A 25,023-nucleotide genomic window follows, 5' to 3' on the forward strand; every position below is an offset into this window, starting at 1 on the left:
CTCCCACACTCCAGCCTTGTGCCTCAGAGTCTGGCCCATTCCTTCTTTCCTCCCTCATCTTTCTCTCACAGCATCTCTCACTTTTCTGGATTTCTGAATTTCTGTGTCGGCCCGGGCTGCAGTCATCTCGAGACTTGCCTTGGGGAAGATCCGCTCCTGAGGTCACGCATGTGGCTGCTGGCAGGTGCTCAGGTTCTTATGGCTGTTAGCAAAAGACATCAGCCCCTTTCCACATGGGCAACTCACGACATGGCAGTGTGATTCAGTAGAGCAGGTGAGCTGTGAAGACTTGATGGGAGAGGTGGGTGCAAAGAGGGACAGACAGAGGGAAGTCACAGTCTTTCAATCACCTGCTCTCAGATGTGACCTCTCTTCCCCTTTTCCATATTCTATGTTAGAGTTAAGCCATAGGTCCTGCCCACCCCCATGGGGAGGGAACCCCAGGAGTGTGAGCATCAGCGTAGCTTTCCCCGTCATTCACTCCAAGCGAGGTGTAGGGGTCTCCTTCACAGCCAAGCGCATCCTGTGTCATGCTGTCTTTCACTCTCCAGTCCTTTCTGTATCTCCCTGCTTTCTCTGGGGCCAAATACCTTTCTTTATTTTTCCTTTATTTCTGAGTTTCTGGCTTCTGCCCTGCTCAGAACCCCTAGGTCTGCTAGAAAGCTGCCTTCCACACTTCCACACGGCTGGGGTGATGATAATACTACCGTGAATGTATCTGGTTTATTTCTTTTAGAAGCTCCCATACATTCCATATGTGTGATCTCATTAGCCTCCTAGCATCTCTGCAAACCAGAAGAGTGACAGGTGTTTACAAGGAGGGCATGGGCCTTAAGTAATCTCTTCAAAATTATAGGGTGAGTCACAGGGAGCACAAGGACTTAAATAGAAACTGCTTGGCTTGCAATGCGGTCCTTTTTCCACTCAGTTGATTGGCAAAGAGTTATTGCTTTTCTTCCACCAAGAAATGGGTGTTTATACCACCCAGATAAGCATGTTCCAAAATCTCCAGCACTCACCGATTGGGGCCAAGACAAAATCACCATTTTTTAGCCTGGCATAGTAGGTTCCCCGTGCAATAGCTCTTCGTCCATGACAGGCCTCCCCACTTTTATCAGCCCCTTACCCACTATTTGAACCCTATACTACAGCTGAATTGCTGTAGCTCTTAGGGATGGTTGCTGCAGCTGGACTGCCTCCCAAGACCCAGGATCATGGCAAACTGCACTCTTCCTCCAACCCTCAGCTCAGATGCTAAGCCCTTTCTCTTCCAGGACCAGTTGTAATGATTTCTGTCCATGATTTTAGTCATGAAACTGAGAGCAAAGAATGTGCCTTTTAATCTGCAATTTCAGCTTAAGCAGTGTTCTGCTTATTAGCTTTATTTTGCTAATTTGTTGTTGTTGTTGTTTGTTTTTTGTCTGTTTGTTTGTTTTTTGAGACAGGGTCTCACTCTGTCACCCAGACAGGAGCGCAGTGGCATGATCTCAGCTCACTGCAACCTCTGCCTCCCAGCCTCAAGCGATTCTCCTGCCTCAGCCTCCTGAGTAGCTGGGATTACAGGTGCGCACCACTATAGTCCGGCTAATTTTTTGTATTTTTAGTAGAGATGGGGTTTCACCATTTTGGTCAGACTCATCTTGAACTCCTGACCTCAAATGATCCACCCACCTTGGCCTCCCAAAGTGCTGGGATTACACGTGTGAGCCACCCTGCCCAGCCTATTTTGCTCATTTGTGAGTCAGGAATTTGAAAAGAGCTGGCTGGGAAGCTTTAGCTTAGAGCCTCTCATGGGTGACCATCAGATGTCATCCAAAGGCTTGGTGGGCTGTCCTTGCACGATGTCTTGCTCACATGGCTGGCAGGTGCACAGGCTGCTGGGTACAGCTGGACTGGGGCTGTCAACTACAGTGTGTACCCATGGCATGGTGATCTTAAAGTAATCATACTTCCTACATGGATCGTGGCTTGTCCTGGTCTTCAGAGAACCAGGCAGAAGCATGGCTTTCCTGACTGAGCCATGAAAGTCATTCAGCACCAATTCCACTGCATTCTGTTAGTCATGAGTGAGTCACGAGGCGAGTCCAGATTCAAGGGGAGGAGAACGAGGCTTCACCTCTTGATGAGGAATGTCAAGGTCACCTTGCAGAAGAGCACATGAGACAAGAGAAATTGTTGCAGACTTCTTTGGAAAATATAATCTATGATGAGTGGCATGGTACTTTTGCTTAGTAATTACTTTATAAATATTGAATGACCATAAATGAAGCTTTTCTCTACCCTAGCCACTTGGCGAAAATGAACTGCAACAGAGTGCGGTGGTTCCAGCCATTCTAGATAGGCTTTCTCTGTGCTTGCTGCTGAACCACCATCAGAAGTCCCAGATGCTGCTTAAAAAGGCAGATTTCTAGACACCACTCCAGACTCATCAGCTGGCGCCTCTAAGGGTATTGTCAAATGTGTGTATTTTAACCAGTCTCCTGCCCCAAGACAATTCTAACATGCTACCCAGAGGAGATGGAGAAAAAATTCCACAAGAGGTTGTATTAGTTACCTATTGCTGGGTGGAACATGCCTCCAGGACTTAGCGATTTAAAGCAGCAACCACTTATTATATCCTGATTTCTGTGGGTCGGGAGTCTGGGTGTGGCTTAGCTGGGTGTCTCTGACCCTAGGTCGCTCACAGGGCCACAGTCAAGGTGTGGGCCCAGGCTGCAGTCATCTCGAGGCTTTTCCTCAGGAGGATCTGCTCCCGAGGTCACGCATGTGGCTGCTGGCAGGTGCTCGGGTTCTCATGGCTGTTGGCAAAAGACATCAGCCCCTTTCCACATGGGCAACTCATAACATGGCAGTGTGATTCAGTAGAGCAGGTGAGCTGTGAAGACTTTGGGGGAGAGGTAGGTGCAGAGAGGGAGAGACAGAGGAAAGTCACAGTCTTTCTATAATCTAATAGCAGATGTGACATCTCTTCCCTTTTACCACATTCTATTAGTGCTAAGTCATAGGTCCTGCCCACCCTCGTGGGGAAAGAACCCCAGGAGTATGAGCATCCGGAGTTGAGGATGACTGGGCCATGCCAGAGGCTGCCTGTCATAGGGTTAGAGAAGCGTAGGACTGGGTGCAGACCACAAAGGAGTTGGTTGAAGGAAACTAGAGATGAGCAGAGCCGGGCATAGCTGAGGGCAGACTTGATTGATTCTGAGAACAAAGGGCCAAAAGGGTCTGGACACAGGAGAACCAGAGAAACTGTAGCATCTAAAACATTCCCGAAGCTTACGGTTGCAGGGGAAGTCTTGACTGCACTTTTTGAACAGGACAGGACTTGACTAGGCCGAGAGGAGGGAGAAGGAAAGGACAAGTCTCATTGATTTTATGAGGACTGCTTTCCAGATCCTGGGGGCGAATGTTAGAAACTCTGTTTTGGCATGTTAGAAGCATGACCCAGCAGTTTCTGTGTCAGAAGAAGCCCAGTGTATCATAATAAAGTTTGTGGTCCAAGTACCCCTTCCCCTGCATTCTAAAATACATCCCATCAGTAATTTGCTCTTGTGAGATAAGAATATAAGAAACCCGACCTCCTAACCTAATTCTATAAACAACAAATGACTTCAGAAAGGGAAGAAAGAGGCAGAGACTGAGAGAAAGGGGACAACGGAGCAAAAAGAAAGGAGGTTTCCAAAGACCTGCCCAGGTTTGGTTTGTGAAGTTCAAGGCAACTTTCTACTTTGTGAATCAACAACATCATGAAAAATATTATTTTCATCCCCAATGTGGAGAGAAGCAGCTCCAACACACCATTTATTTAAGCTTTCTGCAGGAAAGGAAACAGGAAAGTAAGAAAGGGCAAAGAAAGACAAAAAAACTGTGAAGACCAAAACAATCTAATCTGGAAAAAAACACAAACTGAAAACAAGAAGTTTCCTCGAGTGTTCTGAACTGCGGGGTGAAAAAAAGAAAGAATGAAAAAAAACACAAACTGAAAACAAGAAGTTTCCTCGAGCGTTCTGAACCGCAGGGTGAAAAAAAATAAAGGAATGTGAATTTAGTTATTAATAGAAGTTTCACATAAGGGATTTCTTTTTAAAAGAAGTGAGAATTTGGAAATAAGGCACCAAATTGAGGCTTAAGCCACCATTTACAGAGTTAATAAATTAATTAAGAGCAACAGTAGATAATATACACAAGTAAAAAAAGAAAATCACGTTATATTAACTGTAAAAAAAACTTGTTAACCTTCTTATTTACTCTCTCATTTTTGGGTAATGGCAGACCAGGTAATTTAGACCAACGCTTCTGTTGGAAACAACCCGAAAATGCCAATCTATGTCTCATCCATCCATATCTATATGTAAATACATATGTCTACATCTATATCCATAAATATTTATTTCTATCCATATCTATCTCTCTATAAAGGCTTAAAGGCAGTAAACAGCTAAGCAGATGGTGAGAAATTAGCCAACTGAAATCCAGGAAAGTTCTGGAATCTAGCAAATTGAGTCAAGCACTTGAAGCTAATTTTTGTCCTGGCGAAATTTCAAAGTCTGGAAGCAAGAGTTTAGAATCTGAGTTATATTCTTGCTGACCTCATGACATTAGACAGACAAAGTTGCACAGAGGTGCCCAAGGACCTGGTAAAATAACCCCTCAAAATGACACTGAAAAACACCAGGAAAAGGTACTTTTTATGGTGTTAAAGAATTCTTTACCCCTTCCCAAAATCACCAAGATTACCCAGTGTCACAGGTGAATTTTTTTAATGTTTGAAGTAACAGAATATTTTGGTGCATTTAAACTATTTCAGAAAGCATAGCAAAAATAAGAAAGCACAATTTTTTTTACAGTCAGTGTAACACAATTTTTCTTTTGTAATTAATAAGCCTTGTCTGGGCAGTAGCTCACTCTTGTTGTTTTCTTCTTTTTATTTTTCTGTATTAGACAATTCTACTAAGTGATTAAAAATACATTAAATATGCCTAACATGGAAGATCAAGGTAATTAATAAGTTTACAAAGTGGTAGGATAGGCAAGATTATCTATTCAATTTCCAAATTTGGTCAAAAAGTCTTAAACTTTTGAACCACACAAATTCAAAGTATGTGGAAAATCAGATCTTAAAATCCAAAATCATGTGTGTAGAAGGTGCAAATAGGGAGGGTAAAGCAAAATACAAGAGCCTGGGAGAGTGAATGGCCTGATCGGGAGACCAGGCAGAGGTCACTCTTAGCTAAAAGCCCTGTGTGTCTGCCCAACTCCTCCACCCCAACAGACACAGAAGATTCATAAACCAGATAGTGCCTTAAAAAAGAGTGATGATTCTGCCACGGCTCTTTGACATACTTCTGGACCATTTTTTGTCCTTCTCTTATGCAAATATTAAGCCCCTTCTTCTTTCAGATAAATAATTCAGTACTTTTAAATGTCCTAAAATGATTTGATGTTAAGTCTGTTTTAACCAGCAAAACAAGCATTCAGTGAACATGCACCTTGCACCAGGAATATGCTAACCATTTAGCTAAGAACTGGTTCAAGAGGGACATAGGATCACAATTTTAAAAATCGTGGGAGCAAGGTCCGCTTGACCTGTCTACCATGGAGGGCTGTGAAAGAGCAAAGCCTGGCTGCCAAACACCCTTCACCCACTTCTTAAGCTCACTCAGGTGCTTGAAAAGAAGAAAACTACTCCATGACAGCCCCTCTGTAGTAAGAACAAATAGTGAGAGGAATCCAGAAGCTCTGTGATTGTAGCTGCTTCACATAAAGATCCATCTCAGAGACTTGGGATCCTTGGCACTTTGACCTTAGGAAGAACCAGTGAGAAAATGTAAGGCAGTGACATTGACCTAACTAACCAACTAACCTTACTAGTTCTTTTTTTTTTTTTTTTTTTCCTTTTTTGAGACAGAGTCTTGCTCTATCGCCAGGCTGGAGCGTAGTGCTTCAATCTTGGCTCACTGCAACCTCTGCCTCCCAGGTTCAAGTGATTCTCTTGCCTCAGCCTCCTGAGTAGCTGGGACTACAGGCATATGCCACCATGCCCAGCTAATTTTTGTTATTTTTAGTAGAGATGGGGTTTCACCATGTTGGCCAGGTTGGTCTCGATCTCTTGACCTCATGATCCGCCCTCCTCGGCCTCCCAAAGTGCTGGGATTACAGGTGTGAACCACCGCACCCGGCCCTAACCTCACTAATTCTTAAGAATAATAACCTTTCATCAACAAAAGAGAGACCTTTTCCCTCAACCTGCAGTTTCCAGCAAAGCTCCCACAGTTCTGGAAGATCTGGAAGATCTGCAATCTTCTGAAGCATTCTCAATCAATATCCAAAATTTGGATCATTCAAGGGCCCCAGTGAGTTCTTACGGTGTGCCTTCCTCCCAGCAGGCAAGTCAGCTCAGAATGGACAGAGTTGCCCACCCCCTTCTTTCCCTTATGGCCTGAGCTGTTTGCACTAGGCTGAGGGGGCAGCCTCTTCAACAGATGAACAAGGAACACAGAAGAGCTGCCGGGTGCTTTCTCAGGAGTGAGCAGGTTCTTGATCCCCTTGTCTGTTATACTCCTCTGTCCTCTGAATCCAGCCCAGCTGCTTTCATAAAAGCCTGAAAGCATCCTTCTATGTCTTTGCCTATTTTGTGATAAATTATGCTCAATTTCCATTTCTTCTTTTCATCAGAGCATTTGACTTCCTCCAAATATAAAACCCAAGTTCGTTTCAGTTTTAGGCTGATAAAAAGTTAGTTTCATGTGTGCATTCTTCTTTATCCACAAGCCTCAACTCAAGGTTTAGGAATAAGGGTTCCACCCTGAGTGAAAGTAGGTCAATTGAGAATTGTTCCCTGGCTCACTGACAGTGTTGATTTATCCAGGGGATGCCTTTCTGCTAGTTCAAATGAGAAGCTGATTCAGAGGCTAGTAAACTGTGTGTAGATACTGATGCCCAGGGATGGAGAGAACGTCTGTTTCTTAAACTCGTATTCCCAGTACACACATTGCTTTGGGCATTACGGCATCCAACAGGGTTAGTGGTGCCATAGCATTGAGCCACCAGGAAGCAAGAATTAAGGAAACAGAACACATCAATCATCCAAACATTGTAGGGACCTGTCCCATGTTCTTTGTCATTCCCAGTATGAGATGGAGACATTTTATAACACCCTCAGTCACTCTGAAGACAAGGAATAGGAAGAAACAGACTTGGAGTAGAACACACTGCCAACCAAGGTAGGAATGTGGGTGCATATCCTGGGCTGGTTTTTGTGACTTTGATGATTAGGTGGGATGATTGGGTGGATGTACTTGGGAAGCGACGAAGCACCAGAGAAATAGGAGCTAAGGTGGAAATTCAACAACCGGGTTTCAGAAGAGCTGGGCTCAAGTCCAAGTTCTACCCAGTCCATGTGATCTTAGGCAGGCAAGATGCAGTCTGCATGGCCTGCAGTGTTCTCAACACTTCGCTTTCCTGGCTTCACAATGTCTACCACGACTAGTGTCTGAAGTGGGCTCTCCATTCCTCTTGGCTTTGACACTCCAGTTCTGAACTGTCTCCCATTTCCCAGCTACAGAGTTTATACAAACAAGTGGTGCTCGTCGGAGAACCTCTCCGAGTGCTTGGGCTGACAAAGCAAAGCACAGCCAGAATGCAGGCAGCTCCAGCCTCCAGCATCCTTGACCAACTTCACAAAGGACTGTAGAGGAAGCAACATTAAAGCAAGGGGCCATTGTGAAAGCTTTTCTATTGACTGTAACTCTCCCTTTGAGTTAGAAACAGACTTTGAAAGTGGGGCCATTGTCTGACCAGGCTCCCTGTTAATGCACATTTTACCTGGACCCAACAGGTCTCTTGTCTCCTACAACAAATATTGTGCCATACTGGGCAGCTGCCAACCTCAAAGCACACGCCTTCCTGCCAGGTGTGATCAGGTACAGTCCATATTTATGTCGAGAGATGGAGAAGGGAACAGTCACCCCCCACCTGGATTCCAACAAGTGTGCCTGGCACCCTATGCAAGAAAGAAGGGCTCGCTGTCCAGGGTCATCATGGCCAAAAGGGCAGCTGGGGCCGGGGTATTCCCAGAGTGGGCTGAGCCCCTGGGAGGGCTGAGCAGAGGACGGCCCCATGACATGCAAGCTGGCAAAGTCAGGGTTCAGGTTGTGGGTTCTAAACTCCTGACCACGGATGACATGGTGATATGACCTTGAATCTGGAGTTTGGAGAAAGATATTCCCAACATACCTCACGGAAACATGCATCAGCAGCCAACCTCATATTGCTGTCACTTTCCCCCACCCTCTCCCTCTCCTTCCCTCCCTTCAAATTTGTCTTATTCCTCTTATGCTCAAGGAATCAAGGCTTTCTTACAATAAGGGTTGGAGCAAAAAAGCAAGAGGCATTTAGAGCTAAAACAGCCAGTGATGACAGGGAGACAGACAAGGCTGGGAAGATACAGTCACTAATGCAGAGCACAGCAGGGCTAACGAGCATTTTGGGTGGGAGTCCGGCTGCCCTGGAGCACCCTTCACCTGGTCCCTCTTCCTGGGGCCAAGTTACATGGAGGAGAACACACTGTCCAGAAAGAGGCCTGCAGAAGGATCACCTTCTCTCTGAGTCCGCACACCTGCATTTCAATCTGTCATCTGAGGTTCTGAGATTGAAGAAGGAGCTGTGCATATCCATTACCAACCAAATTATGTCTAACAGCAGGACCCCACCTGTCTGTACGTGGTTACGGCCAGACCCGGACCACTCAAGGGGGAGAATAGGAATGTGATTCATTCATCCCAAGTTTCACAGGGAAAGGACCAGAAACATTTCCCCCTCCCAAAACACCCTTTTTGGAAACACTTCTTCATACCTGGCCACTTGTCAGCAGTCAGAAAGTGACCTTCAATCTCCAACACGAATGCTGTGTGAATACCAAAGTCTTTTGATATTCTGGCAATAAACAAATAACAAAAATAACAAGTACTGTAAGTGCATTTAAGCTGGCACAAGCACAAGCATTGGTGGCCAATGACCCATGTTGCTAGCAAAACAGAAACATTTTGTACCAGCATGTGCTAAGGCCAGCTCAGTCTACTCTTTTGTTTTGAGGACAACTTGGTCAGAGAGCAAACCCCTGGGTTCTGTTGGTGCTGCCTCACTAGAAATGTGCCATGGCTCGAAATCAAGGAGAAGGTTTGGGCAAAACCATCTGCCTCACAACTGTGCTTGTCACAGCTCTGCAAAGCATGGGCAAGAAAAGAAACGTCCTTACTTGGAATGCAATGTTCTTTCCCTTCTCCAAAGCCCCATGTGTGCTTGCCCTCATCATGAGCAAACTACTCCATACTGCAGGCACTTCTCTCCTTTGTGGACTTTCTCTCCTCTTCCCTATCTCACATCAGCTGTTCCCTGAGGACCCACTTACCCAATACCTACCTCCAGGACCCGTAGATGCTCAGGTTCCTTGCCCACAGCCCTGGATCCAGAGATGGAGTTGGAGTTCTCCTTGCAGAAGCTTCATTGCTCCTCCAGATGCTTATTTATGCTTCAGCCTCTCTAGGAAGCCTTTGACTCCCATTCCATTGGACCTTTGATTTCCATCCCATTCATCCCTACCACCCTCTTCACCTCCTACTGGGGGCAGAGGCCCATCCTTTCCTGGGCTTTCCCACCCGCTCAGGAAGAGGAAACCTGCCTCAGAGTCCTTTTCTCCCACCATTGTCTCACATAAACTCAGCACCCCTACTGCCACCCGTCTCTTGGTGCCCTTGCATTTATCTCCAAAGACCTTATCTTCCACTCCAGAGAAGCTTCAGTTCCTCATCCTGCTCCATCATCCTGCTCAGCCATAAGAAGCAACTTCTCATACATTCAGGTTTGGTCATGAGGTTGTAGCAATTCAGTCCCATCTTCAGGCTCCAATCTCTTTGGTTTTGTTTGTTTGTTTGTTTGTTTTTGAGATGGAGTTTCGCTCTTGTTGCCCAGGCGGGAGTACAATGACGCCATCTTGGCTCACGGCAACTTCCACCTCCCGGTTTCAAGCGATTCTCCTGCCTCAGCCTCCCGAGTAGCTGGGATTACAGGCATGAACCACCACAACCGGCTAATTTTGTGTTTTTAGTAGACACAGGGTTTCTCCATGTTGGTCAGGCTGGTCTCGAACTTCCGGCCTCAGGTGATCCTCCCACCTCAGCCTCCCAATGTGCTGGGATTACAGGCTTTCTCTTGCTATTTCCACCACTTCTGTAGTGAATTCCTCCCTCAAAGTCCTGAACCTCTCAAAGTCATTTATGAGGGTTGAAATCAGCTTCTTCCAAACTCATATTTATGATATTTTGACCACCTCCCATGAATCATGAATGTTCTTAATGGCGTCTGAATGATGAATTCTTTCCAGAAGATTACCACTTTTTCTCTTGAAAGATGCTATTTCTAAGTTGTAATTAAATCAAGTCTTGACCATTTCTAGCTAGAAATCCTTTCCTTGCTGTGTTCCCTGAGAAGCTCTATGGGTTGCATTGTTGGAAGAGGAGGAAAGCTTTGCTTCAGAGAGACGGCCACTTCCTTTGCCTTTTTGGAAATGGGCAATGGCTCTGTTTGAACTTCTTTTTATGAGACTTGAATCTGTAACCTCTGGATCCTGCGTCAACAAAGACTTCTGCAGCCTGGAGGCCCCTGGAGGGTCAGAGGAGAGAAGCAGGGTGGGGGCTCAGTCCCCCAGCTCCAGAGCAGGCCACCCCACCCGAGCCTTGTTCCAGCACAGCCCCTGGCACAGCAGGCTCTAGGCCTCTGCTGTGTCCACAGACCCACGCAGGTCACGCCGTCTTCCTCAGTCAGGATGGTTCCCCCTGCTCACACACCTGTGCAACGCAAGTCTTCCCACAGAGACTCCCAATGTTGTCTTGTGGGAAAAAAATTGTATTGAAGTGTTCTGTGTGTACATATATATGGAAAAGTATAACTGAATTTTCACAAACTAACCTCACATGTGAAACCTGCACCAGAGGAAACAGGACATTTACAGCTCCCAGAAGCCCCTCACGGCCCCTTCTCATCACTAACCCAAGGGGAACTGCTCTTCAAACTTTCAACAGCAGGATTCACTCGACCTGTGTGTGCTACATCAAGGCAATCATACAGTAGGTGCTGTTTCACTCACACCTGCCTTCCAAAAAGTACATTTTAATACAATCCATACTGTTCCTTCTTAAGGCAACCCAAGTTTTAATTCCAAGAGCAGTCATGCCAAAAGCCGCTGTGCAGAGGATTCTCCCTCCTACGTAGGCAAAATTTGAATTTACCTGCACTGTGGTCTTTCTGCCTCTCCTCAGAGGAGGGTCATGCATGTGATGGCACTCTTGCTCACAAAACAGACAAACCAAGGCAGACTCTCGGAGTCAGTGCAGGCTTTACTGGTATTCCAGACCCGAAACCCAGGTGAGACTTTAGGGCCTTGTGGAGACTAGAACCCCTCAAGAGGTACTGAGAATGATAGAAAATGTAGAGGCACCCCAAACAGGAAGCCTGGGCTTCATGATGACTCCCCTCTTTCTTCCCGCCCCCTCTCACCCCATGCCTGCACTCTCCCCATGCTCTGCAGCTCTGTCCTCTCCCCTTCCTGCACCTCTTCCTGCTGCCATCTCTCCGCCACATTGCCCGGCCTCTGTCCCCGCCCAGGTTTCACCTGATGCCAGGGACCCCTCCGGCAGCCTGCTTACCACTAGGCCGCCTTGCCCCAGACCTGCCGCTCTCTAGTCCATGCTCCATGGTGTGCGCAGAGGGATTTTTCTAACACAGAACCTTACCGTGTCACCAGGCCATTACAGACATTAATAGCTCCACATGCCCCTAGCACAGCCTCTTCCTCCCCAGGCCGGCCACTCATACTCCATTCTCAGCCATATTCTGCTCCTTGGCCTGTGGAGAGGCCATTTCCTCTGCCCAGCATAGTCTCCCTCCCTCATGTCCCTTCTTCTCTAAGTCCACACATGGATGCTGCAGCTTTCTCTTCACGCAGCCTCTGCTTCCTGTGGGCCCCAGCCTTATGCTCACGAAGTGGCATTGTAACTGCTGGCCTCACCAACTCTCTGCACACCGCCTAAGGGCTGGGATTAGGTTTCTGTGCTTTGCTGCTTTTTCCTCCACAAAAAGTCCTGAAGTATACTAGACATGCAAGAAAGACTAATGGAATGAATGAATGAATGGATGGATGTACTGTCAACAACGCATCGAAGCAGGTCAGTGCAAATCTATGCCCGGCTCTCCATCACCTGCCCAATCAGACCTTACTCCACAGGCCCTATACCTGAAGAAAGATGCACCAGTTGTACCAAAAGTTATCAGAGTGAAACCAGGGTCTTCGTCAATAACATAGAAAAAGTAGTAGCCTCAGGGTGGCTGCTGGTTTCTAAGAGGCAGAGGAAGCACCCTGGTGCTGAGACAGATGGAGGAGGATCTGTGTGATGATTTCCGCCCGGTGTCCTTCCCGCTGCTCTCTGTGCCATACCCTTTAGGGGCTAAGGCTCCACAAATGCAGACAACAAGGAAATCACAAAGGATGACTGCCAGGAACAGGAAGTGGGTATAAAAATAGCTTCAATGGGACACAGCTGCCCCTAGACTGTGCAGCAGTAGGGGAGGAAGGGGGAGCAGACAGATACGTGTGTATATCCTGTGTGTTGTGACCAGCTGTAAATATCTGGCCCTATTTTTTTCCTACAGTGTCTCCTTTTCCATTTGGCAACCAGGAACTTGTGGCCAGAGGTGGGAGGCACCTGGGCATCAGCTTCCACCAAGAATAACATAAAAGACGTTACTGTTTCAGCAAATAAATTAACATCATCATGAATTTGTGATTCATTATTATGAATCACAAATGTTGCAAATTCGTGACCATATTCAGAGATTGAGTGTCTCAGAGGGAATATTGCAGAAATCGCAGCCAGGCTGTGCAAAACTGTGGGATGACTGAGCAGTGGACTTGCACTCTAAAACAGCCCTTCTCCCTTCCTCTGCCCCTGCTCTTTTCCCCAGCCCCTGCTCCCTTCCCCAGCCCCTGCTCCCTTCCCCAGCCCCCGCTCAGGTTGGATTTCCATTGACACTTCAAGCCTGGATGTAATAAATCAACTGCTGGTATAAGTAACAATCTGGAAGCCTTTGCTTGTGATCAAAGCAGGAGCTAGACCATTGACCTCCCCAGTATAACAAATTACCCGTAAGGCCTGAAGGCTGAAGTTTACAGCAAACCTCTGTTCCTCATTCCCCTGAGACTATCTTTAATAAGTAGCAAGACCCCTGACCCCATACTCCAGCCTGGCATATGAACACTTACAGCTTGTCCTGTCTCTCCTAAGTGAAAGAGGTTGGACAGCATTCCACAGGCTGGGCCAGGGCACTGGTGGCTTGCTTTGTTTGATTGGGTTTCTGTCTGAAGACCCACTTTTCAGAGCCTTTGAGTCCTTGCTGACACTTTCACCATGACCACCCTAGAAGTGCCTGTGTCACCCAATGCATGGAGATGCATAGGAGAAGACCACCTATCACTTTTGCCTCAAATCTTCAGAGAGACAACCCAAAGGGTTATTCAGGAATAGTGGGCTACATGGTGGAAAAGTCTGGGAAAGCTTCTGGGAGGCTGGAATTTGAATGTCTGCCCCTGCCTGCTTTGTGAAAAGGACCTTTAGCTGAGACTCAAAAGCTCTTTGTCAGTCTAGAACTATCTAGGACAAGCATGGAGACCACCTGGCTCATGAGGACAGCTGGGCTGGGTGCCAGAATCAGCCCCTTACTGCGGAGGGCCATGGTTCTGGACCGCGCTGTTCTATGCTCAGTTTGGTTGAGCTGAAAACTGGTCTCCTGGAATCCTTTCCTGCAAGGACTGGGGACAGAGTTGGCCAAAAATGGACAGTGGCCTAAGGTCTGGAAGCAGGGTGGGGCAGCTTATGTCTCTGGTGGACAGGTGTGGAGGGGCTGGTGGGTGCAGCTCGTCATTGCACTCCTTTGCTCTGTATCTGGTTCTTCCCACCACCTGGCAGCTCCAGGCCACCCACAAACATCTATTGCCCAGTAGTGGTAGCTGCAGAGGCAATTGCTCTCCATAGACTCCTCCACCAGCACCGCTTGATGGTCTCACTCCTGCATCTGGGCACACCTAGCTTCCCAGATTTCCCTGCAAGCTCTGACTCGGCCACCCATGCCAGTGGTTCACGAGGTCTGCTTGGCGACTCTCCTAATTCTCCAACATTCTCTTCATGCCTTCACTTCCCCATCTTCTGCCCCAAGTGTGGGATTCCTGGTACCTATAAGAAACCCTTATTCCATGACCATTATTGGGGCTTTGCTCTCTTGATTGAGCCCTGAATGATGTGACTCCAAGCCCTCCAATGAGTTGGAGAAGAGACTGTGTGGGAGTGTTGGGCTTTCCCAAACCAGCCCCAGAAGTGTGAACATTCCCTGCCATCCCTCCCAGGCTCATGCTGCCCCACAGTTCCTAAAGCAAGTGTCCCAAACTGCAGGCTCCTTGAAGTTGGGTCCCCTGACTTGGACTCCTCTTGCCCAGATGGTTGTGTGGCTTGCACTCCCACATTGCTTGGTCTGTACCCAGATACAGTTGCTTCCAGCTGGCCCAGAGATGTCTTTGCTTTTCCAAGTCCTGAAGGTCTAGGAGGGCAAAAAGCTGCCCATGCTGCCAACCAGGATAGGCCCCCAGGAACCCATGTCTAGAACTCTACCCGCCGGGCAGCTCCTATGCCTTCCAGCATCTCTCTTTTTGTGCAGTCCATCTTTGACAATCTGCTGAAGCTACCAACTCCATGGTTTCCTTGAGGTCTTTTTAAAAGGCTTCATTTTATCAATTTTTCAAAATAGGCTTGAATTTGAAAAATGTTGAGTGTTCCAAAGGTCTGGGGTTTCACTTCATTTGATGTGGTGTAGTCTCCGAAAGGACATCCAAAGGATTGTTTGCTTTGGCTAAAGGATGCTTCATTTAGTGTTATCCTAAGGCTTTGCTGCAACACTAGCTAGGTAAAATCAAAATATATCCACTGTTACTCTGAAAAGAAGAGATGACTAGGATCCAGAATTCCCAAACCCTGAAAGAGCAAGAGCACAAAGATCTCCACGAATCACACTGCTGCCTAAAACGGCACCATGATTCTTTGTCTTCTAACTGGGTGGATGTCAGGCACAAAATCTGCTCTGCATCTGCACAACTCCCTCATTCTGGTGCAAATCTCCAGTCCAGCCACTCCAATCAACCAGCAGTGGCATTCACGCTCTCCTTACCCTTTCTCCCCAAGCCAACCCCCTGCGTGTCACTGGTCTACAGCGGCCCTACTTTCCACAGTGAGTTTGGGAAGGGGAAGTTGGCAGGCTAGTAAGTGGAGACCCCATGTCTCCATAAAATCCCTCTGGTCCTGACTAATGTTGTCTGTCCTCGGTGGGGAGGACAGTCAGAGGACATCCTGATTGAGAACACCAAACAGGAGGGCTTGAAGACATCCATTCCAGGAAGGCTGATGGGTGATTAAAGTGTGGGGCATAGACACACTGGTGAGTAAATGCAGATGGGAGAGAGGAAGAGTGATGGAGCCATAAGATTCACAGTAGACACTGAAATTTACAAGTTGTCCCTTATCCTAGAAGCTAAAGCTTTATAACAGCTGCTGTCAATTAAGTAGCATAGTAGAGAGCTGCAGCTCAATCAAAAGCATCAGAGAAACGCCGTTTCCTTTCTCACCCATTGACAGGTGCTCCCAGCACCCCTGCGCTGCCTCCTCTGCAGGGAGAAGCATAGCTGTCACTCACCCACCTCCCACCTCGGGAACCAGGAGGGCAAGGTGTTAGTGCCCTAAGCTTCCTGCTACAAAGATAATTCCAAGATGATGCTGACAGTTGGAGAGGTAGGGCTCCAAGGAGCAGGAAGATTTCCTCCCAGTTCTGAGCATACAGGAAAAACTCCATGGGCTGATCACGCTCACAAAAAGTCAACACAAAATCCTGCCAGAAAGACTTTCCCTTTTTGTGAGCCTCCGCAAGCTTGTGTGTACACATTTTTCTCCCCGCTTTTCTGCTGTAAAGTTATGCTTCTACATTTAGCAAAGTACGTCCACACAGTGAAAGCAAAGAGTTCTAAGTAGCTGATGTTAAAGAAGTGTTGGGCCCAGTGCCCAAACCTTCCCTGCTTCACAGAGGAAAGCACTTTCAACTTTTAAAGATATATTTTCCCTGGTATCTATTTCTGCATATCTCTGTAATATACTATTCTGCTATTTCTTGATTATTCAATATTTTAGAGTATCTTATTGGTTTTCTGTTAAGAAAGGTGCAAAGTCAGTTCTTTCACATCACCCCAACCCCAACCTCTTTGCCTCCCCTCCCCACAGGCAGAGTTTACGTTATTAATGTGAGGTGCTGATCGTACCCCACTGAGGCCAGTGGTCTGCTATGAGCATGCCTCCTCTCTCACACCACTCTATGTTTGTTTTTCCTGGAGTTAAAAATTGCCTTGGGCTTTTGTTTGCTCAGTTTTCCACGTGCTTCTTGCTAACATTTCTAAAAATTTTAACACATCTGTTAAATGCCTAAACACATTTCCAAGTACTCAAATACAGTAGCTTTTTTTTTCTTAGAGACTTTTGAGCCTTCCTCATCTCTCTCTTGTATTGGGTCCTCTGTTTCCAGAATTCCATGTTATCTAGTTTTCTCCCTTATTTTACTGAAGTGCATTATCCAGTAGTTTTCAAAGAAAGTACTCAGGCAAAAAGACAGATGGATAGATAGTGATGAATGAATATGTATATAAGTAGATGGTAGATAGATAGAGGATTAATAAATAGATAAATGACATAGGTAGATAGATGATTGATAGATAAATCTCATTTTCATATTTAAAAATATCTATATTCTCTCCAACCCTCTAGACCAATACTTAGTAATTTTATTTAGTACATTTTTCCTTCTCTACAGATGCAATACCATCTTTGATATGTGAGAACATAAAATATTGTTTTTCGATTATTTAGCCCCCTGGTTATTTTTGTTTCTTTTGCATACCTGCTTTGCGATTTTACCCCTTAGTGTCTGTCTTTCATGTAAAGACTTTCTCTACAGCTTCTGGTGACCTTCTGCTGCCCACTCATATTGCAGAATGGGACATTAAAGTAAGTGTGGATTGGAGTTTGGGTGGGGAGGTAGAAATAGCAGAGGGCTTGCAGACTGATGCAATGGGAGCTAGTCTCAAGCCAGGACCCATCCAATGCCAATTCCTGCCAATGTTTTCTCTGGGAGTTTTTCACTTTCTCCACGGAGGAGTCCTCCACACTTCTCCCCAGGTGAGGGCAGGGTAGACCTGTGGAAGCAGAGTGGGAAGAAGAGCTGAGGGTCCCAGGTTCAGGAGGCTGGCTTGCGTGTAATCTGTCTTTTTAGCCCCAAAGCTCCCCCCCAGCCCACTCTGGGTCTACCATTCCCAGCCTAGTGGGACTGTCTGTTCCTTCAGCAAGTAAATGTCCCACCTAGTTATAGGTTGAATTACGTTCCCTCCAAAATTCACAGGTTGAAGTCCTAACCCCCAAGTCCCTCCGAGTGTGTGTGTAGATCTGGAGATAGGGCTGTTACAAAGGTAATTATTTAAGATAGGATTGCTAGGGTGGGCCCCAATCCAGTATGATTCATATCCTTATGTAAAGGGGAAATTTGGGCATAGATGCATTCGTACACATAGAGAATGCCATGTAAGGATTGGAGCTCTGCTGCCACAAGCCAAGGAACTAACAGAAGGTAGGAGAGAGGCCTTGGGCAGAGAGAGTCCTGGTGCCTTCACAGGGAGTGGGGCCCTGCCAACACCTGGATCTTGGATTTCTGGCCTCCAGAACTGTAAAACACTCCATTGCTATTGTTCTAAGTCACCTAGTGTGTGGCACTTTGTTATGGCATCCCCAGTCAACTACCACCTCCTATGGGGACTGTGTCCAGAGTAGCCACAGGGCATACAGAATGGGAGAGGGAACTGTGGTGCCTGAGGTCCTCCAGGCAGATACTGCAGGGGCCCTGCCATGAGCCCAGGGCTTTGTCCACCTCCATCTGCTTGCACCTTCCAGTGGGTGGCAGGAGAGGGGACACTCCTGGTCAGGATCTGCTCAGATGAGGCACTTACAAAATGTGTTGTGATGCTTTACCCTTGGTTATCCCTGCTGTCTTTCACTCTATAAGTTAATAAGGTTTTTGTCCCTTTCTTGTCATTTTAGAGAGGCTGGGAGACAGAGGGGCGGCACCTGAGCGTAGCGAGTCCGCTCTCCCTAACTGGAGTCTCCTCTGGTCTCTGTAGAGCAAGCATCCATGGCACTAGTCAGAAGCCCTTCACCCAGAGGGTGCAGGTATCTTCACTGAGACTGCCAAGGTGGTACGGGTGACAAGGTGTTACGGGTGAAAATGTCATCTTCCCACAGAGGGAAAAGGAAGCCGCATAACTAGCTCAATAACAATGACCAAAAGCATAATGTGAGCATTTCCTATTACTAGGGTGGTTTTAATGTACCTCACAAATTACACCAGGGGGTGTAGTTTCATTTCCCGCCCCTTGAGTGTGGGCAGGACTTTCACAAACATAAAAAAAGGAAAAGAAAAAAATAGTCACTAGACAGTGGAAAAACCTGGCAGATGTCGCCCAGACCAAAAGGTGAAGGTCAGCCTCCTAGGAATGAGTCACGTGGGTGTCATGCCTGCTTTGATGTGGAGTGATAAGTGAGACCGTTCACCTCTGTGCTGTTCCTCCGAAAACCAGTAACTGTGATCCAATCAGAGAAAATCTCAAGCCAACTCAGCCAGAGGAAAATCCTGCGAAACAGCTGGCCAGTACTCGTCAAAAGTATCAAGGTTAGAAAAGACAAAAGAAGACGGAGGAGCTGTCGCAGGCTGGAGGAGAGACGGGAGTCCTGACAAGTTAGTGCAATGTAGGCTCCTGGTCTGGATCCTGGAACAGAAAAAGGGAGTGAGTGGAAAGATAGGGAAACTCAAACAAAGTCTACCGTTTGGCTAATCGTATTTTACCCACAATAATTCCTCAGATTTGACCAATGGGCCGTGTTGATACAAGATCTTGACATGAAAAAAGTATGTATGGAAACTCTATCCTTGTAACTTTTCTGTCTGTCCAACGTTATTTCAACACAGAAAGTTAGAAAAATGACCTTAAGCTCAAGCTCTCCGTTTTTCTTTACTTTTTTCTTTCATCCAACTGAGCTGGTTCCAGTGCAAGCCCTGCATCGTCTCCTCTCTGGCTTCCCCTTCCAAACTTCTTCCTCACCCACCATGGGCATTTCAGCCTCTATCTGGGGCTCTGTGAGCACTAATCTTCCATGCATGCAGAGCTTCTAGCTCCCTCCACACCCCCTGCACAACCCATCTCCACAATGGGGGAAAGAATACGGCCTAGATAAAACCTTTAGAGTCTTTCTCTCACTGCATGAACCGCCCTCGCCAGTTGCTGGGCTTCACTCTGGACACTCTTGCTGTGCCCCAGGGCCTTCCTGGCTGCTCCTTTGCTCCTCCTGGACAGCCTTTGGCATCAGCTCCGGGCTCCAGGGCCTCTTTCTGCAGGCTCCTTGGTGCTCTTTCCCTCCTGTAATTCCTGGTCATCGTGTTCACAGATATGTTCATTTCTTATTCCTGTGTCCCACCCAAACCCCCAAGCTTCATGACTCCAGGTTGATGCCCATTTTTTTCATCAGTGCCCCTCACCCACCTCCTGGAAGGATGTGGAAGAGTGCTTGGCACAACAGGGACACTCACAAGTATGTTGAGAGGATGAATGGCAGCGTGTAGGGCTGGGGAGGAGGCTGGCGCGCTCTCACAGTCTCTCTCCTGCAGGAAGTGGGTGCTTCCTGGGAGGAGCCTTCCAGGCTTTACTGCAAGAATTCCTTTGATGGTGAGGACCAGGGAAGCAGCCAAGAAAAGTGGAGAAAATGTGTGTGGGGGATGTATAATGTGTGTGTGTGGTGCATATGCATATGCATGTGTATAGGTGTGCATAGTATTGTATGGTACGTGTATGATGTGTGTAGTGTGGTGTGTGTGCATGTATGTGTGTGGTGCGTGTAGCGCAGTATGTGTGCATGTGTGTGTATGTGTGTGTATAGGTGTGTGTAACATTGTGTAGTGTGTGTATGATGTGTGTAGTGTGGTGTGTGTGCATATCCGTGCATATATGTGTGTGGTGGTGTGTGGTGTGTGTGTGCATATGTGTGTGTGGTATGTGTGCATATCCATGGGTAGTGTGAGTATGTGGTGTGTGTGATACAGTGTGTGTACATATGCACGCAGAAGTCTTTGACTTGGAACCAGTCAAAGAAGAGTTAATAAGAGAAATTCAAAGAGCTATGGCCTCCCCCAGCCCCCTGAGACCTCTAATAAAAGGCCACGCTGGCCTTGCAGGTGAGCAAACAGACACCACCAAGTTCCAGCGAGGCAGGCATTTTGGTGCCCCGCTTCCAGCTGGACCTGATGTCACTCAGCCAGGGGTGAGGCACTCAGGCATGGCCCGAAGCAAGGGCAGGAGAGGATAAACAGGCCGGCCATCTGTACCATTCGAAGGAGCACTCACCACACAGCCTGTTTGGAGGGGAAAGGGCTGAGGACATCCAGATACAATCGCTTTTCTCAGGCATGCTGATAAACTGTGTCCTGCTCATTAATTGCAAACTGACTTTGTGGAATGCGATGGATAGTTGAGCACTTGGGTTAATCAAAAGATAATACAGCGACTGAATGTGTTGGCCACTTTTAAAAGTTTAGAAAAGTAAAATGATGTTTATACTGAACAATATCTTGATGATAATTCAATCATTTTGTCATTTAGAAGTGTGCCCACACCTTGTAGTGGCAGAAGTACATTATTTTGAATGTCATGCACAAAGACTAGCAAAACTTCAGGGTAGGTGGGAGGGCACAATACTTTAACTATGAAGTACCCAGAAGAGCAATGCTTTAGCAAAACAAGTTAAAAGAGTACAGTTCATTACTTGCAAATAAAATATTGCTTTGATATTACCTCCTTCAAAGCAGAAAGCCCAATTCTCAAGAAGAACAAGTATTTTTCCGTTTTAAAAGCAGAATTCAAAAAATAGAAAGGTGTCGTGTTTCCATATTTGAAAGTTCTCGCACCCATTTCAGAAATAAGTGTATCTTGCTCTTCCTACTCTAACTGAAACAGCTTTTTAAAGAAAAATAGTATGAAGGAGACAAACACAGTCAAATCTCTGAATGACTCCCTTCATTTTAATGAGGACACATGAAGATGGCTCCCCAGGGGCCCCCTCCTTGCCTGCCCCATGTTCCTATGATAACCTGGGCTTTGTGTGATTGAAACCTTGGACCCTTGAGACGTTAGTTTTGATGGTGGTATTTCTGTTGCCATTAGCAAGGGAATTTAGAAATCCATGAACACGATGCAAGAAAGAGAGCGCCAGCATACGCGGAGCTACGCTGCTGCCTCTGAGAGAGGCTGGTGTTTCAGGAGGAACTCAGACTCATACCCCTTTACCCCCATCTTCCAACACGAGGATCCCTTTGCACACTCACCCTGCTGTCTAAAGGTAGCGCCCTCAAATACTGTACATGCACACCGGCTGAGAAGGCCAAGTACCCCTTTTGTTTCTGTCTTGCTTTGCAAGGATTGAAAATTCTCCCTCCGTGAGCAATACAGCAGTCATCTTCAAAAGTAGGACAGATCTCAGTTGGGAAGCTCTGTTTCTGGGACACTGCCCTGAGGGTGTTTGTGAATGTGGTCGCCCTGTGAGGGGAACTGCAGCCGCCAGCAGGGACAGCTTCAGCGGATGCAGCCTGGACTCACAAGACGGGTGCCTTTTCCTTTTTATACCACTTGCCTGGCATCAATTCACAAAAGATGTTTCATGAATGAATGTTAGAACAGTGGGAGTTCAAAATAAGAGGCTCTATACCATCTTCGCCCCAGTGACACTTCCAACATTCCAGGAACGAGGCTGTATTTGTCTTCTTGGGCTCCCAGAACAAAACAGCATAGACTGCATGGCTTAAATGACAGACATTATTTTCTCACAGTTCTGGAGGCTGGAGGTCCCAGATCAGGGTGCTAGCATGGTGGGGTTCTGGTGAGGGCTCTCTTTCTGGCTTACAGATGGCTGTCTTCTTGCTTATCCTCAAGTGGTGAAGTGGGGAAGTGGGGTAAAAGGGAGGGGATAGAGAAAGAGAGGGAGAGAAAGCTCTCAGCTCGCTTATAAGGACACTAACCCCATGACAACAGCCCACTCTTACAATCTCATTTAGCCTTAATTACCTCCTAAAACCCTATGTCAAGATACAGCCACACTGGGAGTTAGGACTTCAACATATGAATTTGGGAATGACACAATTCAGTCCATAGCAAAAGTCTTATGACGTCTGCTCCATTTGACACTATTCAACTCACCCCCTTTCCCTCCTCATGCCCCAACTTAGGCTTCTCAGACAACACTCCCTGGGGCTCCTTCCTGCCTTTCCAGCCTCTCCTCCATTTCCATCCTGGCCACCGCCACCCTCCACCTGGCCTCCCAGCTGCCTTCTCTTCTCCTGCTGCCCTCCACCCCAGACGAGCTCGTTCTAACACATGGCTTTCTTGATGTTGTCTCTGGTATCAAGGAACAACATGAAGAGCTGTAGAGTCAGACCAACCTAAGCATGAATCCCAGCTCTGCCACTTTCTAGCTATGTGATCTCGGCCACATTAGCATCCCCACATCCCAGTTTCTGTGCCAGTACAGTGGGTAGAGTTCACTCCCCATTCACCCAATCCGGCATTTATTCCCTGCTGTCCACCCAAACTCCACCTTGCCGCAGTCCTTGGCCTCTTGTCTCTTCCCATTTTATTTTTCAAATGTTTATTTTGTCATCATTTCCTTGCTTTTCTAATCTTTATTACATGCATATACATCCCTCAAAATATATACTGTTTAGGTTTGCATGCTTTCAACTTGAAAAAAGAATGGTGTTGTAAAGTATACATTGTTCCATGATACTGTTGATTGGCCCGTTTGTGTCTGTTTTTAAATCTTATTCCCATGTATAAATATGTTGTTATCACTGTTTATAGGTATAACAAGCCTTTTAACACAAAATGGAAGTCAATTTTACAAAGATCTTGGTGCTTTTTCTCTACATGCCCATGGTAAGCCTGGCTGCCTAGGAAAACCATGGCTGCCCTAAAGACAACACCTTCCTTGATGAGCAGCCCTGGCCTTTTCTTCGGCATTGCCTGGGGAACGCAGTGCTGGGGACTTGGCCTTCACAGCAGCATGCCATGGAGTAGGAGGAACCAAAAGGTGGTGGTTGTGAGTCAGGGTTATGGGAGGCTATATTAAGGGACCTTGAGAGGCCAACGTAAGGACATCCCAGCTCTGTCTCTACAGGTCTGGGGTGGAGGGACAGGGTGCCCAAGCAGACACAGGAAAAGAGGAGGGGATGTGAAGTAGGAAGAGGACTGCACAGGTGGAGAGAGAGTGCATCAGAGCCTGTGACCTGGCAGCCGAGGGCACCAACCCAGCTGTCTGGATTTGGGACTGAGTTGAGGAGGCAGCACCAGGAGAAGCACGGCGCCATCCTATGGAGGCTTTGGGAACATCCTCTGCACTCTGACTGCTGCGTGGGGCATAGGCTGGGCGGGAGGCTGGGGTGAAAGAAGGAAAGCCATCCCGGGCATGAGGAAGCACTCCTGCCCCGGGCAGATACCTGCTGCTCACTATTGAGTTCTCCCATGTGCCAGCCACATGCCTGCACCAACTGTCTTTTCTATTCCTCTCAGAAAGTCTCCACATTAACTACAGAATTACTTTTCTTCCCACGTTAAGGAGGAAGAAACCAAGGCTGAAAGTTGTTCCATCTGTTACTCACCGTCCCATAACTGGCCAAGGGCAGAACTAGGAACTGATTCTGTAGCTTGGGTTCCAAACCTGTCATGAAGATGCCCTGCTGGTTATGGAAAGAGGGATTGATATGTGAGATGTCAAGGGGTGATACAGACCGGGCTTGATAACCGATGGAAAAGAAAGACGGGGGAGGTGGGGCTGACCCTCATGCCTGGGTGAACCATCCTGTTATTTCTCAGGACAGGAAAAAGGCTGTAAAAAAGGAAGTTGGGGCATTTGAGGGACTGAAGGACTTCTCTGTTAAAATGTCTCTAAAGGGGCTGGGCGCAGTGGCTCATGCCTGTAATCCCAGCACCTTGGGAGGCCGAGGCAGGCTGATCACCTGAGGTCAGCAGTTCGAGACCAGCCTGGCCAACATGGTGAAACCCCGTCTCTACTAAAAATACAAAAATTAGCCAGGCATAGTGGTGGGCGCCTGTAATCCTAGCTACTCAGGAGGCTGAGATAGGAGAATTGCTTGAACCCAGGAGGCGGATGGTGCAGTGAGCCAAGATAGCGCCATTACACTCCAGCCTGGGCAACAAGAGTGAAACTCCATCTCAAGAGAAAAAAAATGTCTTTAAAGGAACACAAAAGGGATTCTAGAGTTCTAGGGAGAGTCGGAGGTGAGCTATGAAAGACTTTGACGACTTCTCCCCCACCACTCATGTGGTACTCACTGTTGCCAGGGAGGGCACTGGATGCCCAGACGTGACCTTGCTGGACCCCACACTCCTATGAGATAGGCTTTGTCCCCCATTCATTCCCTCCACAGTGTGTGCTGGCCACTGCCCTGGCCAGGTGCTGCTCTGGGATGGGGCCATGGCAGTCGGTGAGGCAGGCCCAGCGTGTTCACCTTGTGAGGGTGAGCAGAGAGCACAGAAACTTCCTGCAGAATCATCAGGACGGGCCCCTCTGAAGCAACGACTGAGTGAAGGGAAGAAGCCCGCCATGGAGGACACTGTGGTGTGGGCAATGTCCCTGAGGCAGGTGCCATTTTGCTGAGCCCGGGAACAGAAGGAAGCCTGTGAATGTGGAGGGAGCAGGCAAGCCCGGGTAGGGAATAGGATGTGTAGAGAGGCAACTGGGCTGGCTGGTGGGGTCTTTGTAGTTTGAATTTATTCCAGTG

At 47.3% G+C, this 25,023-nt stretch overlaps 1 long non-coding RNA gene across 1 annotated transcript in view; it reads left to right on the plus strand.

The window, feature by feature from the left end:
* The window catches only part of LOC134807651 (uncharacterized), a 40,309-nt gene extending 27,194 nt beyond the window's left edge, over nucleotides 1–13,115 (plus strand). Inside the window, exons 4-5 of the long non-coding RNA XR_010148647.1 lie at nucleotides 7,128–7,220; nucleotides 12,703–13,115. This is a non-coding gene — a long non-coding RNA (uncharacterized LOC134807651). The remainder of the gene's footprint in view (nucleotides 1–7,127; nucleotides 7,221–12,702) is intronic.
* The last annotated feature ends 11,908 nt before the right edge of the window (nucleotides 13,116–25,023 follow it).

Source organism: Pan troglodytes, chromosome 11, assembly GCF_028858775.2.
Source record: "Pan troglodytes isolate AG18354 chromosome 11, NHGRI_mPanTro3-v2.0_pri, whole genome shotgun sequence".
Classification (NCBI taxonomy): Eukaryota; Metazoa; Chordata; class Mammalia; order Primates; family Hominidae; genus Pan; species Pan troglodytes.